Here is a 14,751-nt window from a genome sequence, read left to right as displayed (position 1 = left end):
AAAAATGATAAATTTTAGAGATAAGCAGTAACTATAATATATTTCTTTTTTGAACATGAAGTTAAAAAATCCTAATTTTTTTTTTTTAAAATTCAAAATGAAATTTATTATTTGACATTTATAACCCTATTTTTGAATGGAGTTATCTTTCAATAATGAGGACATTTTTAAACCACAAAAAAATCTAGTTGAATGAGAGATATCCTCTTATATATAGTATAAGTATGCTATAAATTAAGCCTTTCATTCAAGAAAAAGCTTACATTTGAAAATACAAATTCTTTGATCTTCTGTTTTATTAGAAACTACATCTTGATGGAACAAAATATGTTTTCGGTTAAAACTGTTTCCACAATTGTAAAGGTTATGATACTCTCATGGCTGATTTTTAACAGCAAGCCTGTTGAAGCGACAAGGCCTTTGGTTGTTATGAAGTCAAATAAATTTGAGACAGTCAAGGTGTCAGTTTCAAAAGATCGAGCCAAGGTTCATCCTTCTGGGCCAAATCCATGTACCTACTTGCCTGATCCAGGTAAAGGTTCCGGTTGCCATCCTTGAAGATAATATGGAGCTTAATTAGTAATTTGCTCGTCTGTGGAGTTTGTGGTCAAGTTTATTAATTCCGAATTGTAAGAATAAATAAAATTGTTATGTAGTAGAAAGAAAAGGCAACATAGCTCTAGCTACTTGCCAAATATCTGTTTTCTGTTTAAGCCTACGAGCTTACGTACGTAGGCAACTTCATCGTCCTGTTGTTTTTCTTTTTTGTACAATTACGATCATAAAATTAAGATTTAAATTTTAAATGTTTTCGTTTCAAATTTATTGATTTTAGATATTATTTCGAATCTAAGACTTTTAAATTAAAGGTTTTAAATCTTTGATAGATTTAGCTAAATCTAAGTCGTTAATCTTATAAAACTATACAAATAAAATATTTGAATTTGATTCCTCAAATCCAAATTCATGGGCTCAAATTCTACTATCCAAACGCACCAATAACGTTGGTTTGACAAGTGACACGACAAGAAAAGAAAGGTATCCAAACATGGGTTTTCTAATTCTGTGCTGAGATTTTTGTCAAAAGATCAAGTACGATGGCTCTGAGTCTGACCACTATAAGCCTCTGCCATCATGGCTCATGGCCATCAAGGGACAAATTTACGACGAGCTCAGCAGGTGTTTTGGATTTCTGGGTACTTACCGTACTTTGAATATCTTTTGTTCGTTTAGGGTTTATTTTGTCTTTTGCTTTGGAGTAATACGTAGAACTGAGTTTGAGCATCTGGTTTTTTTTGTTTGTTTGTTTGTTTTGTTTTGTAACTAATGGTATTAGCCCATATGTGATGAATTGTTTAGAGAGGTTTTGAGTTTTGGGTTTCTGGGCATGCGAAAAGTTATGGAACTTCTGGTTTTTTTGGCCAATATGCTTGACTGTATATGTTTATTGAGTTTTGGGTGTGTTAAATTTGTTGATTTTTTTTTAGGGGGAGGCGTGGTTTTGGGTTGCCTGGTGCTTTGACATAGGGTAATTATATACACAAGAGTTAAACCTAAATGAGTATTCACACTAACAGAAGCATCACTGCACAGGTATGCACACCATGTATCTCATGTGTTGCGATACAGTTTTTAAAAACCTAATCGCCCCTTATAAACCACTATCCTTATATTAAAGATCTTATTTTTGTTGGTTGTAACATATATCTGGCCAATATGCTTGACTGTATATATTTATAAGTTTGTGGTGTCAATATTATTCATCCATGGACATTAGTTGATATCGAATAAATATCATTCATGTAGATGACTGATTAGGTAGAAATCTTATTGTAGAAAACTGCTCTCCAGAATGTTTAATCTGAACATTTTTTTTTTATTCTTACCTGTTGTTAGCCTCCATAGTTACAAGCAATGCTGAAATCACCTTGATGGAGCTATTGCTTGCAGCTATGAGATATTTTGTTTTGTTTTTGTTTTTGTTTTTTGTTTTTTTTTTTTGCTTTTGTTTTTGTTTTTGTTTTTTTGTTTTTTTTTTTTTTTTTTTTTTTTTTTTTGTTTTTTTGTTTTTTTTTTTTTTTTTTTGTTTTATAGTTTTTTTTTTTTGCTTTATTTTATAGTGTCTTAAAAAAAATTACGATTGTTAAATCAATGTTTGCTGCAAACATTGACAGAAGCTTAGATGTGTACATACGATGATCAATTTTTGCATTGCATACCATTACACCATAACCATCATATTTGATTACTTTTACATATTTAGATTGCCAAACATCTATAGTTCGTCATACAATTATAACTTGAGTGTATGCCTTTCTCGGCTACTTTTGTGAGTTGCTGTATAAAAACTGATTTGGAATTTCAGTGTTATAGTGATCCTTAACTTATAAGATGCATGTTCATGGTGTTTTAATGCTTTACTAGTCCCTCTCTATGTGGGTTCAATGGTAATTTCTTATACTTATTATGTTAAAGTTCTTTCTGTCACTACTTTTGGTTGTAATATCTATGATCATGTTATATAGAAGGTTGTGTTTTTGCCAAAATTTAGTGCAAGGGAAATCAGGCGGAGATGGCGTAAGTCATTTCCAGCTGATGGGACTAAGAGTGATGATTGTATAAGTGTGTTTACATGACTAATGGCCTGTTTGGAAGTTTAAAAAAGGAGGGAGAGTAGAGTAGAGGGAGAGAGAGTAATTCAATTACCTTATTTGGAAGTTTTTTACGGAAGGAGGGGGAGGAGTTTGGAGGGGTTTGGAGGGGTTTTAACCACCTCTAACCCCTCATTTTTAATTCCTCCAAATTAGAGAAATTTGAAGGGAGAGTAGAGTAGATAAATTATTAACTAGATAAATTTCTCAATTTACCATTTCTAAATTAATAATAGACCAATGTTGCAAATCTATTTTCAAATAGGGGTAAATTTGTCTATTTTAATCATTTCTTCTTATATCTATCCTAATTTTTAAAACATCCAAACAAGGGGAAGGGCTAATTACTCCTTTCCTCCTTACTAATTTTAAAAACATCCAAACAAGGTGGAGGAGAATTATTCCCCACTACTCTCCTCCCTCTCTAAACTTCCAAACAGGCCATAAGTCTAGTTTGCAACTTAAGCTTGTATGTGTGAATGTGTCTCTCTTTGTTTCTCTCTTAAAATGAGGGTGCACATACACACACAAACAAACCTATCAATATTGATAATGCAAGATATTAGTGAGCTCATCATCAAAATTAAGAAGCTTTGGAAGATCTATAAGGAAGAAAAAAGCTTTCAAAGTGTATAGGTATGGTGTCAGCCAAGATCCTTCAATGATTAAATTAGAACCTCACAAAATATCTCAAAAGTATAAGAGTTCAGATTTTTCTAATGTACCCTTAATTGAATGAGGTCTAGTATTTATATTGGGGGGTTTTTAGTGGGTCTCATTCTTTTGTGCACTTTCTTAATGGTAGGCATTTTGGCTAAGTGAACTTAGTGTGAGCGAATTACATGGAGGTTGGTCCCATGTTTTGAGATAGTGATTTATGGTGTAAATTTTGTTTGTGGTATCCAAGTATGATTAAATTTGTTTGAGTGTAAATTTTCTTTCAGTGGTTCCTTTTTTGACTAGTCTAAAACTTGAGGACTCACCTTTAATAATTTTCTTCCTTTGTTCCTTAGTTCTCTCCATTGTAATTAATTTTTTTTTAGTTTTTTTTTTTTTAATCTCTTTTTGTAATCTTTGATCTGCCTTAGGCTCTTTTTGCATAAGATAGCTTCTTGAATATACATCTTTCTTTCTTATTTTTTTTTTTAAAAAAAAAAAAAGTCTTGTGGATGGGCATGATGTGTAGACGACTAGCATGCCATGGTCGGCTAATTATAAGCTTATGTGGAAATAGGAGACATTCTCTTATGTTGGATGACCCGAAACGATATGAATTATCGAGACTCTAATTGAGTTTTCCATTTTATTCCATATCAAATATGTTTATGTTATTCCTTTATTGGGCTGACTTAAGGAATTAAATCGAATGTGTTGACAAGCAGTTGAGGAGAATGTAAAACAAAATGACTTTAATTTTGTCATGTCCGAATATCTTGATGTTATTTCTTTATTTGATTGACCTAAGATATTAAATCCAATGTGTTTACAACATGGTTGTTAGGATCCCAGTCAGGCTATATTACCAAATCGATCCAAATGGTAGTAAAATTATTTAAAGGGTGGAGTCAAGGTTGAATTGTGACCTGGATCATGGGATTCAGGAATGGTGCCAGAACTTTGAGTTAAGAGGGCAACTCGGACCTCTAGTTCGGCGGCTTTTTAGCTGCAAAGGTGTTTTTTTTTTTTTTTTTTTTTTTTTTTTTTTTTTTTTTTTTTTTTTTTTTTTAATGTGTGCGTCTGCTGAATAAAGACAAAATTATTCTATTTAAAACTTTTTAAAGGGCCAGTTGTTTGTTTGAGTAAAATTGATTAATTGAACTTAATTTTTTTTAGCTTTGCTATTGGTGATTTTTGTTGTTGCACAAATGTTTTTGGGCTAGTATATGTTGTTTTAGATTTTTTTTAATGGCCTTTAAAATAAGGAAAATGCTAGAGGTATATTGCTGATATAGTATATGTTGTTTTAGATCTATAAATTTTTTTTAATGGCCTTTAAAATAAGGAAAATGTTAGAGGTATATTGCCGATATAGTGAGTGATTATTGGTAAGTAAAAAAAATGATGTAAGTGATAGGCCTAGATGTAAACCAATAAAAATTTATATCTCAACAGTTTATAAAAATATTATAGATAAATTTGTAACTGTAACGTTACTCTAAAAAGAATTAATGATATTGTTAAGAGGGCAAAATGTAATTTTATAGAATAAAATTGCTAAAATTAATGCATATATATATTAATATATATATATATATATATATATATCTATTTTTTTTTAACTTAGGGGAGGCCATTGCCCCCCGGTCAATTAATACCTCCGTCCCTTATGGGATTGCATGGATCGCGATCCCAAGCCAATCCTAGAGGATTCCTCCGTAAGGAATAATACTTTTGGGGGTTTTTTTGGGGGTTTAATCTTTATGAAATATTTGGATTTACACTTTTGTTCGTTTTCTCTAATGAAATGCATTGTACAGCCAAAAAAAAAAAAGTTACACCCAATAAGAGAGGATGTATATTAGGTGTTTGTATAGCATATTTCCTAGTCGTGGGCTTTCCTTTCTATCATATTTCCACTTCCTCCATCCCTCCTCGTGGTCAATGATGAAGAATTTTGAGTGTCTCTAATCTTTTTAACTTTTATAAAATAAAATAATAATAAAAAAAAAATAAGAATGAAAGAAAGAATATTGAGAGTCAATGACGAAGAATATATTGTGTTTTACTCAGAAAAAGATTTGAGTAATTCTTTATTTGGAATATACCATAAGGTCCGTTTAATCACATTTATAAGGGGCCTATTGAGATCCTTGGGTGAGTCTATTGTCATTATTGGGGGGGGGGGGGGGTGTGTGTGGAAGAAGAGAAGTCTTTTGTCACGTTTTGTTGGGTTAAAAGGTAATGTAATGCTCTGGCTTATAAATGCTGCAAGTGGTTAATGACAAATAATTTTGTTGGATCTATCCCCCAGTGTTTACCTTGGGGTTGTTTGCTTTTCTTTCGTTGTTGTACAGTTAGTTGATCATATCTTTATATTTAAACATGAAAAATAGCATTTGTTCTTAAGAGAAGCTAAAAGATACCAACAAAAAATTGTAATTTTTGCAAATAGGATCGGTTCAATTGACAAACACATCTTCGACAAGACAAAAGATTGAACACAAGCATCTTGTTATGTCCAAGAGATAGTACTAGACATACAGGGCGGCGCCACCTTAAGGCCAGGGAGGGTATCCCAGGACCACCCTGACCTGTAATTTTTTTTTTTTTTTTTTATATATATATATATATGATAATTTAAAAAATTTTATTTGTCGACCCTTCAAAAAAAATTTGGGAACATCCTCAGTTTTTTTATACCAATAAAATTAAATTTTGCTCCATAATTTGTTTTACATTTAGTGGATAAATGATTGCTTGGTTGTGCACATTAAAAGAGATATAACTTATAACATTGATAATAAGACTATCATACAACAATTTCAAAATATGAAAACTCGGCCCACAAAAAAAATATGAAAACTCGTAAAAGACAATTATAAATTTTATGTATTTACGTGTTTTTTTTTATTAGTGTTGTCGTCAATATATGAATTTCTCTTTTTATTAGATTATATAATCCATGCTTCTTAAGGAACACTTTGAAAAAAATTCCTAGAGCCGCCAATGTAGACATACATTTCTAGAAGTCACTAAACATAAAACCATGCATGGTTACATATATTTTACACAAAAACTATAAGAACAAAGTCATTATAGGGTATTTGGGAGCCAATTTATAAATGATCTATACAGATAGAGATAGTTGGAAACCTGATTTGCTGATGAAGTGAATTTGCATTTGTGTGGAAACTCACTAAACTTCCCTAACTCACAATCATATGTACACACAGCATGATAGTTGGTCGTTAGTCACGTTCCAAAAATATAGTTCTTTGATTCTTTCTCTCTTTTATCTTCTCCGAAACTGCACTACCCTCAGTAACCAACCTCAATAGTCTGCTTTCTCAACAAAAACAAAAACCTCAATAGTCTGCATTGCTGTCACTATTTCCTCGCCCGTTAGTTCCCTCCTCTTCGCTATTAAAGGGGATGCTGGGTTTATAATACGTAAGGGGTATTAGAATAATAATTAAGTAATTGAATTCATCCTTTATATATTAATCAATATTTTAAGTATTTGGTACTACTGATAACCTATCATAACCATTACCTTGGACTTTATATCTGCCGTTTGTGACTGTCGCTAATATTTTCATTTGGATAATATTTTAATTTTGATGCAAACAAAGGAAGGTCTCAACTAAACCACAAAAAAAAGGGAAACAAGCAACAATACAAACAAATGAAACAAAGCCATGACTATATACAGTCCATAAAAGTTCTTGCTGACATTTGAGCGAAAAGCATTTTCTATTGTTTGGCTTGCATGGAAAATCATCAGTATTTTTTGTTATTGTAAATATTTATATAAAATCGAATATATATATAATTATAATTATATATGCTTTCATTTAGGGAAAAAAAAAATTAAAAAGAAGAACCCTAGTAGCGCAGCAGCAACTAATGATCAGTTAGTCAACAATTGATCTATGGAGAGCAGAGGTGAAGAGAGAAAAGTTACCATTGGGAGAATTTTTGTCATATATAGTTTATTATGACAATATGTTAAGTATGTAATGTTTATAAAAATAAAAATAAAAATTTATTTGGACTCTCTTTGAGCTTTGACTTTAACTATATATAGATTTTTATTAAAATGCACCGACACTCCAATATAAGCCCCAAGTTGATTCTACTATACCATCAAAAAAAAAAAAAAAAAAAAAAATTGATTCTAATATATTTTTCATTTGTGACAACGTCATTTTTTAATCTTCTACGCCTTGTAACAGAGCTTGGAAAAAGTTCTTATTGACACCCCCAAACAGAAAGACTTTTGATACCCTTTAAATTACTGAAATTTTGAAACTTCATCTGCATTAATAATCATGTCACATCTTTGAGTAAAACATAAAAAAAACAATAAAATCTTTGAAACTGTTGGACAATCATTCAGAAATGATATGAAATTGGAAACCTTATAATAGTTTGTTTTTTGTTTTCTCTAAAAGTGACTCAGAGATTCAGAGCATTGTGGGAGCAAACACAACCACCAATGGGCCATTACTACAGTGCACACAGCACATGTGCCCAATAAGGGTGCATTGGCATGTGAAGCTAAACTATGTTTCATATTGGCATGTGAAGATGAGCATCACCAACTTCAACTACGGACTTTACTACACACAGTGGACCCTTGTTGTTCAGCATCCAAATCTCAACAATGTCACTCAAGTTTTTAGCTTTAATTACCAGCCGCTCATGCCATACAAATCCACAAGTAAGCCCAACATGACTCTTTAACAATATTGTGAGGCACAGAAAAATAAGTGAAACAAACAAGCAGATTTTGGAAATTGTCTTTTGGTAAAATATGTTGGAAAAACTACCCACCTATTGGTGAGAGTAAAGTCTCTGGTCAACTAAGTGTGAATTTCTCAGATTCTAAAAAAAATATATAAAAAAAAGAAAAAAGAAAAGTGTAAATTTATCAACACAAAGTAAGTGATGTTTAAGCCATAACAAATACCAAGGTTAAACTAGAAAGATATGTAATATGGAATCTAAGAAACAAATTATCAAACAGTAGAGGAGAATATGTGATGTATTCTGATTGTGCTAGAATTTCCTATCCCATGGACAAAAAAAAAAAAAAAGAAAGAACCTATATCTAGACCAGATAAGGCCCAACAAAATACCCCTTTCAAGATGGGAAAGGATGTCCTCCCTTTTAAATCCTCCAATTTTAATCAAGAAGACACATGACCTTTAAAAAATTCATTGGTCTTAAAAAGAAAACCCATGTAAACCTCACAATCAATTAAATGGCACTTGTCTCACATATGCAATTGTACCCACTTAAATTTTAGACTAAATTACGAATTACACCATCTAACCTTGACCAAAATTCAATTTAATTATCTAACTTTACTTTGTTCAATTAAGTTCTTTAACTTTCAAGTATATATAATTCAAGCCTCTTGTTAGTCAATGTCAAATACTAACATAATAGGAAAGTTCCTAGTTGTTATAACCTAGAAGAGCTCAACAAAACTAAGGCTTTTCATTCATACTTGTTATATAAATTTTGTATGGGGGTTTACCTCTAACAGAACACTTGTCACATATCCTGACCTCCTACTGTATGCGACCCAAAATCCACTGCATCTCTATTTACTGCTGATCATGCCCACAAACTTAAATGGCGGGATAGCAACTCTTTAAATGTGTTTTTTAGTCTGGTTGAAAAAATAAAGGAAAAAAAAAATTCTTTGGAAATCCACCTTCCATGCTTGAAAATGGATAAGTATCACTCTAACCATATGTAACAGTGACTATCCTTCATAAAGGGAGCAAAATTACCATTTCATTTTACAAGATTTAAAATACAATCCAAGATGAAATTAAAGGATAGGACAAAGTCAACCAGAGGTAAAAACTAACTCGTGGTTTTGATGGTGCCATAGAGCCTTATTAACCAAGATAAGAACTATGTCTATCTATTAGTGCGGAAAATGATGGAGAATCAATGTTACCCAAAACAAAAGTCAACAACATATCAACCAAGCAATAAAAACCCAAGTGACATCAATCAATCAAGCATCCACAAGTTCAGCACCCAGACCCAGAGGGAAGCACATCATTAATAAGTCAAATGAAACAATGCTTAATTTAACTTTAAAGTACCTTTTTCATCCCAAGCAATACCACACTGAGCACAATGAACCATGTCAAATGATAATGACGGATATGGAAGCTGTCTCAAAATGAAGTTTCCAATCATTGCTGGAAGACCTCACTCAAGGGCAAATTGGACTTGGCTGCCAGTTGCCTCATAAGCAGCAATACAAACAGCCATTACCTTCAGTGAGAGTAAACGAGCTCCAAAGCCACCAAATCCACAGTCAATATCTAGTACAGTACGCACCTGTAATCAACATAAATAAGTTGAAATATGTAATGCAACTGATACTTCTACTACTTTTTATCAAAAGGAAAAAGGAGAGTAACCCAAAAAAGAAAACCCACAAACCGTAAGGATTCTTTGCTTCAAGTTATGAAGTAAATTATTTAACATTAAGAGAACAACAAAGAATTGCATTAAACAAATTCCATCTTTTTAAAACCCAATGGTGCCCAAAGAGTAACAACTAGAAATTAGATTCCTTTTTTTTTTTTTTTTGGGGGGGGGGGGGGTGTGCAGGGGGGTGGAGGATGGGGATTGGGAGGAACTAAACTTACCCTAGCTTGAAGAAATTCAGAGTCACTTCCTAACCCTATCATCTCCGCAATCTGGCGAGAATAGTCATTAACACCATCAAATGTCAATCCATCCTCAGAGTGAAAAGTAATTTGATTCTCTTCTAGTAACATCAACCTATGGAGAAAATGTAAAAAGGATACATAATCAAATCATTAATTGCTCAGAATCCCAACAAAGAAAATCACATAAAAACCAATTAACATGCAAATAGTAGTGAGTTCTAAAAGCTTTAATCACTTTTGTAGTTAGAGGTACTTTCACACACTGACAAAAAAGTACCTTTTGGTCATGCTTCCAGACGAAAGAAATTGGTCTTTAGTTATCTTCACATTTCCACTCCATATCACGACCCTACTAGTAGGCCACCTCAAGGGAATCTAATAGTCCTTAGGAGGGCAAACTAAACACCGCTCATGATCTCTTGAAACTTCACAATGCTGATCAAACTCCTCCCCATCTTTAAAGCCAGCTAACAAATTTTCTGAAATATTGAAACAAGGAACATTATTTTCTCTTTCTTTGCCACAAAGGCCAAGTTCTCTTTGGCGACTAGCTCTAAGTGAGAGAGACTTCAGCTCCAAATAATCTACTGCTGCCTGCTCCTTTAGCCTTCTATAGTTCAAATAAATGTTTGGTACTGGAGTGGGAGTTACGGAGTCAAATGCATTAGAAGAAGACAATCCTAAAACTGTAATTAGTGCATCCAAGCTAATAAGGCACAAGAGTAACCAGCTGAGCGGCGGTCTAGAGCCGAAAATAACAGATAGTTTACTGAACCAAGAGCTTCTCATGTCCAAATCGTGCAACCCCCTTTAACAATCAAATTAAGAAAATCCCACTAAATAACAAACTCCTTTAACCTATATCTCCAAGAACAGTGAAAACCAAAACCTATCATAACGGACAAAGCTTCTATCTATATTACCATGAATCCGAACAATCCCTACAAACATTGAAATTTGAAAAAACCAACCTTCACACTTCCCAAATACACACACGCAGATCTCTTCCCACCATCAGACTCACATTTCACATTAATGCAATCTCGTACAAATCCACCATACACATACGTGAAATGCAAAATTCAGATTGTTAGCACCCCAAGTATGAACACCCAATAACGGATCAACAATCTAATAACAGAAACAAAAATTCTGAACAATCTATAACAATTAGAATTCCAACTATTGCTGAATTCAAAAAACAAAATTGCATACAACCAACTAATGCCAATTTCTGAAAATTACCACTCTTCTCAATCAACCAGATCAACCTGCAAAGAAGTCAAAAAGTGAGTCACTAACGGTACAATTTCATTCCTGATTAAACCAAAAAACAAAGAAAAACAAGAACCCCACATCAGTTTTTACTCAAAAAAATCCAAATTTTCCTTTCCTTTTCCATGATTCTCAGCAACCCAAAATCGAAACCCTAAACCAAAAATGGGAACCCTAAAACAAAAATCAAAACAAACAATTTAAAAAACTTACTGTTAGTCGACCTTGTGAGACTGTCTTGAGTGAGATTGAGAGTTGGAGAGAGAGAGCGAGAGACCCAAGGCAGCGCCGGTGAGTAGGATTGGTGGTAGAGATAGAGGGCGTGAACAGCTTAGGGTGGCTTAGGGTGTTCGAAGGGCTAAGAGAGAGAGTGGCTGCTTAGAGTAGCGTCCGAAGAACTGATGAGGGGTAATAGTAATACTTCCTTTTTCATTTATACTGGGCTCTAAAGCTGCGTTTAAGAGTTAAACGCGGCCATAGGCACCCCTGAAGCTGCGTTTACGTAAACGCAGCTTTAGGACAGCCCTATAGCCGTGTAAATGCAGCTTTAGGACATATATTTTAAAAATATATATATATATATATATATATTTCAGATGGGGTTAAGCAGAATCCAGAAAAACGCAGCTATACCCATAAGAAACGCGGCTACAGAGCTGATCTTGGGCTACGCGGCTCAAGTATCATGCAAAGTGAAAAATATGTTCTTTTTTATACAACAATATTTATATATAAAAAAAAAAAAAATCGACTCCAAGTCTCCAACATTTATTTTTTTATTTTTTATTTCCGTTTGAATACAGAAAATATTTTCCATTAACTTGCATTTCTCTTTGTATCTGGTAAAGAAATTTTGCTTCAAATATAAACGGAATGTCCATTTCCTTTTGGGAAGGAAAGTGTGGGGTTGGCTACTTGTTTCTCAAGGCCTTTTTGAGCAATCGTGTCATATGGACTTCAAAGCTGCTGGATGTGATTAGTATGAGAAACTCAACATTCATTTTCCGGCAATTTATGGCCTAGGCCCAGTCAATGTGCTATTAATCCCAACAAATCCAACTTGAAGGTTCTTGAAGTTTTGTTCTCCAAGCTTGGCCCGGGAAAATCCTAAGGTGCTAAAACAAATTTCTTGGCCTAATTACTATGGACTTCGGCCAAAATGGGCAAATGCCCTTTTCGTGCAAAAAAATTAGCGTTTTGCCCATTTTTTCCAATTAATTAGGGAAATGTCCTTGTTTTGAAATTCGATTTTCTCAAAATTTAGTTTCAATGTAAAACTTGATTTGTAGAAAATCAAGTATGGGAGGATCAAACTTAAAAGAAAAAAAAAAAAAAAGAGAGAGAGAAGAAGAAGCATGGAACTCAAGTTCATGGAGCTCAAGTTCCATTAAAAACGCCACTATAGGTCTCCATGAAACACGGCTATAGGTAAAATTTATAAAAAAAAAAAAAAAAAAAAAAAATTGCATGGAGCTCAAGTTCCGTAAAAAATGCCACTATAGGTATTTAAAACGCCACTATAGGGCTTTAAAACTCTACTATAAGGCTCCCTATGGAGCGATTAGACTTAAGAAAAAAAATTTGCATGTTTTAAAACACAACTATATGGCTTTAAAACGCCACTATAGAACTTTAAAAAATTGCATGGAACTCGAGTTCCAGAATTTTTTTTTTTTAATTTTCAATTTGCTATAACTCGATTGTCCAAAAATCGAGTTTTAAATTGAAACTCGATTTTGAGAAAATCGAGTTTCAAAATAGGGGCATTTCCCTAATTAGTTTAGGAAAAAGGGCAAAACGTTGATTTTTTTGCACGAAAAGGGCATTTGCCCAGATACCCCCATGAACTTCAGTTGAATCTGTTGCATTTTTTTTAAACGCCAAAAATATTCCAAATAAGCTTAGACAAAGCCCCTTTCTGACCTATAGTTGACTTAAATTAGAATGTTTCAATGGTTTACTCAGATCAAATTTCCTTATTTGGGTTTCAAATCAACCTTTGAAACATCCAAATGATCAATATCAAAATCTTAGAGGTACTCTTCCAGTGGCTTGGATGGTCTCTTTTATATGGGCTTACCTGTACGTAGACATTGGTTCGTGCATGTAGTTTAAGAGGTTCAAGTTCCTGGTGACTTCTCGGAATTCAACACTGCACTAAAAGCTGCTTAAGAACAAGTACATATAGATCTTTATCATAGTAGTAACACAAGTGTGTCACTTTCCAATTTCCATAGTATTCTCGTCCCACAATTGATTAAGAAACCCAAGAGGCCAAGACAGTGGGTTTATGTTATTATTATTTTGTTTAATTAAAGAGGTTTATGAATTTTCCTATATAGCACAACAGATTTTTACATTTATGCAGCTGTATTGGTTCATACCATTGCTTTGAACCCAAAATTTCTCCTATAAAAAGGGTCATGAGCCATGGGAGAAGTTAAGCCTTTGGAGAGAAAGAAATGAGCAGTACTCAAAAGTCAAAGCTTCTTGAAAGAGTGTATTTCCTCTCCAAACCACCACACCCCCCCCCCCCCCCCCAAAAAAAAAAAAAAAAAACTACTCCACTTTCAAAAACCTATGTTAGGGTTTTCTCGCATTTCTTGCTTTCAATTTGAAGTTAGAAAGTAGTTGTGTGTTACTTTAGATAGTGGAGATTTAAAAATTAGGCTTTCTGTTTCTAGAGTATCCATGCATAGCCTTGACTATACCAAACTCTTTAAAGGTCCTGGGCATTGTAATACCATACAAGCTCATAATGATGTTGTAATCCATAGAACATGCCATTTTTGGGGGATAAAAAAACAGTTATTTTTTTGGTGAGGTCGAATACTGTTGGGGAAAAATCCTAATCCCTTCTTTGTTTATGTGTGAATTAAAATATATAACTACCAAGTAATAGCAATAATATGAAATAAAAAAATTTCAGCAAGCACCACATAAACACAACCACACAAGAACACCAAATCTTACATGGAAAACTCTCCGGTGTAAAGGGAAAAACCATGGGGCAACTCCGAAAATATCCACTATGAAATAGAGATTACAACTATCAAGTTTATGCTAAACTTGAGTCCACAATAAATTGGATATACAATAAATAAATCTCAAGGAGTAAATACAATCTCACCACAAAACTAGTAGCAAAATCTTCCTCTGAATACTCCAACTCTTCATGGTTGTAGCACTCAAAAACTCCATGAAAACTCCACCAATTTATCTTCCTTGTGTGAAACTTGAGTAAAGAAAAATGTCACCTTTTTCTTTTTCACTCTCTCACACTCTCACCGTGTTTCTCTCTATCTCTTCAGACTGCACCTCCTGAAGCTCTCACTTGTGTTTTTCTCACAATGGCTGAATGGCTCTCTCTTGCTTCAACTCTTTACTCAAGGCCAAATGGCCTTTGCTTCTTTCTTTTCTTTTTCTTCAGCGTGTCCAACATGCTTAAGTCAAGTCT

The 14,751-nt window shown here is 33.4% G+C and overlaps 1 pseudogene; it reads right to left on the bottom strand.

Moving 5' to 3' along the window:
- Positions 1-6,350: 6,350 nt before the first annotated feature.
- On the bottom strand, positions 6,351-11,780 carry LOC115993773 (annotated as a pseudogene).
- Positions 11,781-14,751: the final 2,971 nt, after the last annotated feature.

The sequence above is a fragment of the Quercus lobata genome, chromosome 6, assembly GCF_001633185.2.
Source record: "Quercus lobata isolate SW786 chromosome 6, ValleyOak3.0 Primary Assembly, whole genome shotgun sequence".
NCBI classification, from domain to species: domain Eukaryota; kingdom Viridiplantae; phylum Streptophyta; class Magnoliopsida; order Fagales; family Fagaceae; genus Quercus; species Quercus lobata.
Note: the sequence above shows the minus strand (reverse complement) of the source record. Positions and strands in the feature narration are given on the sequence as shown.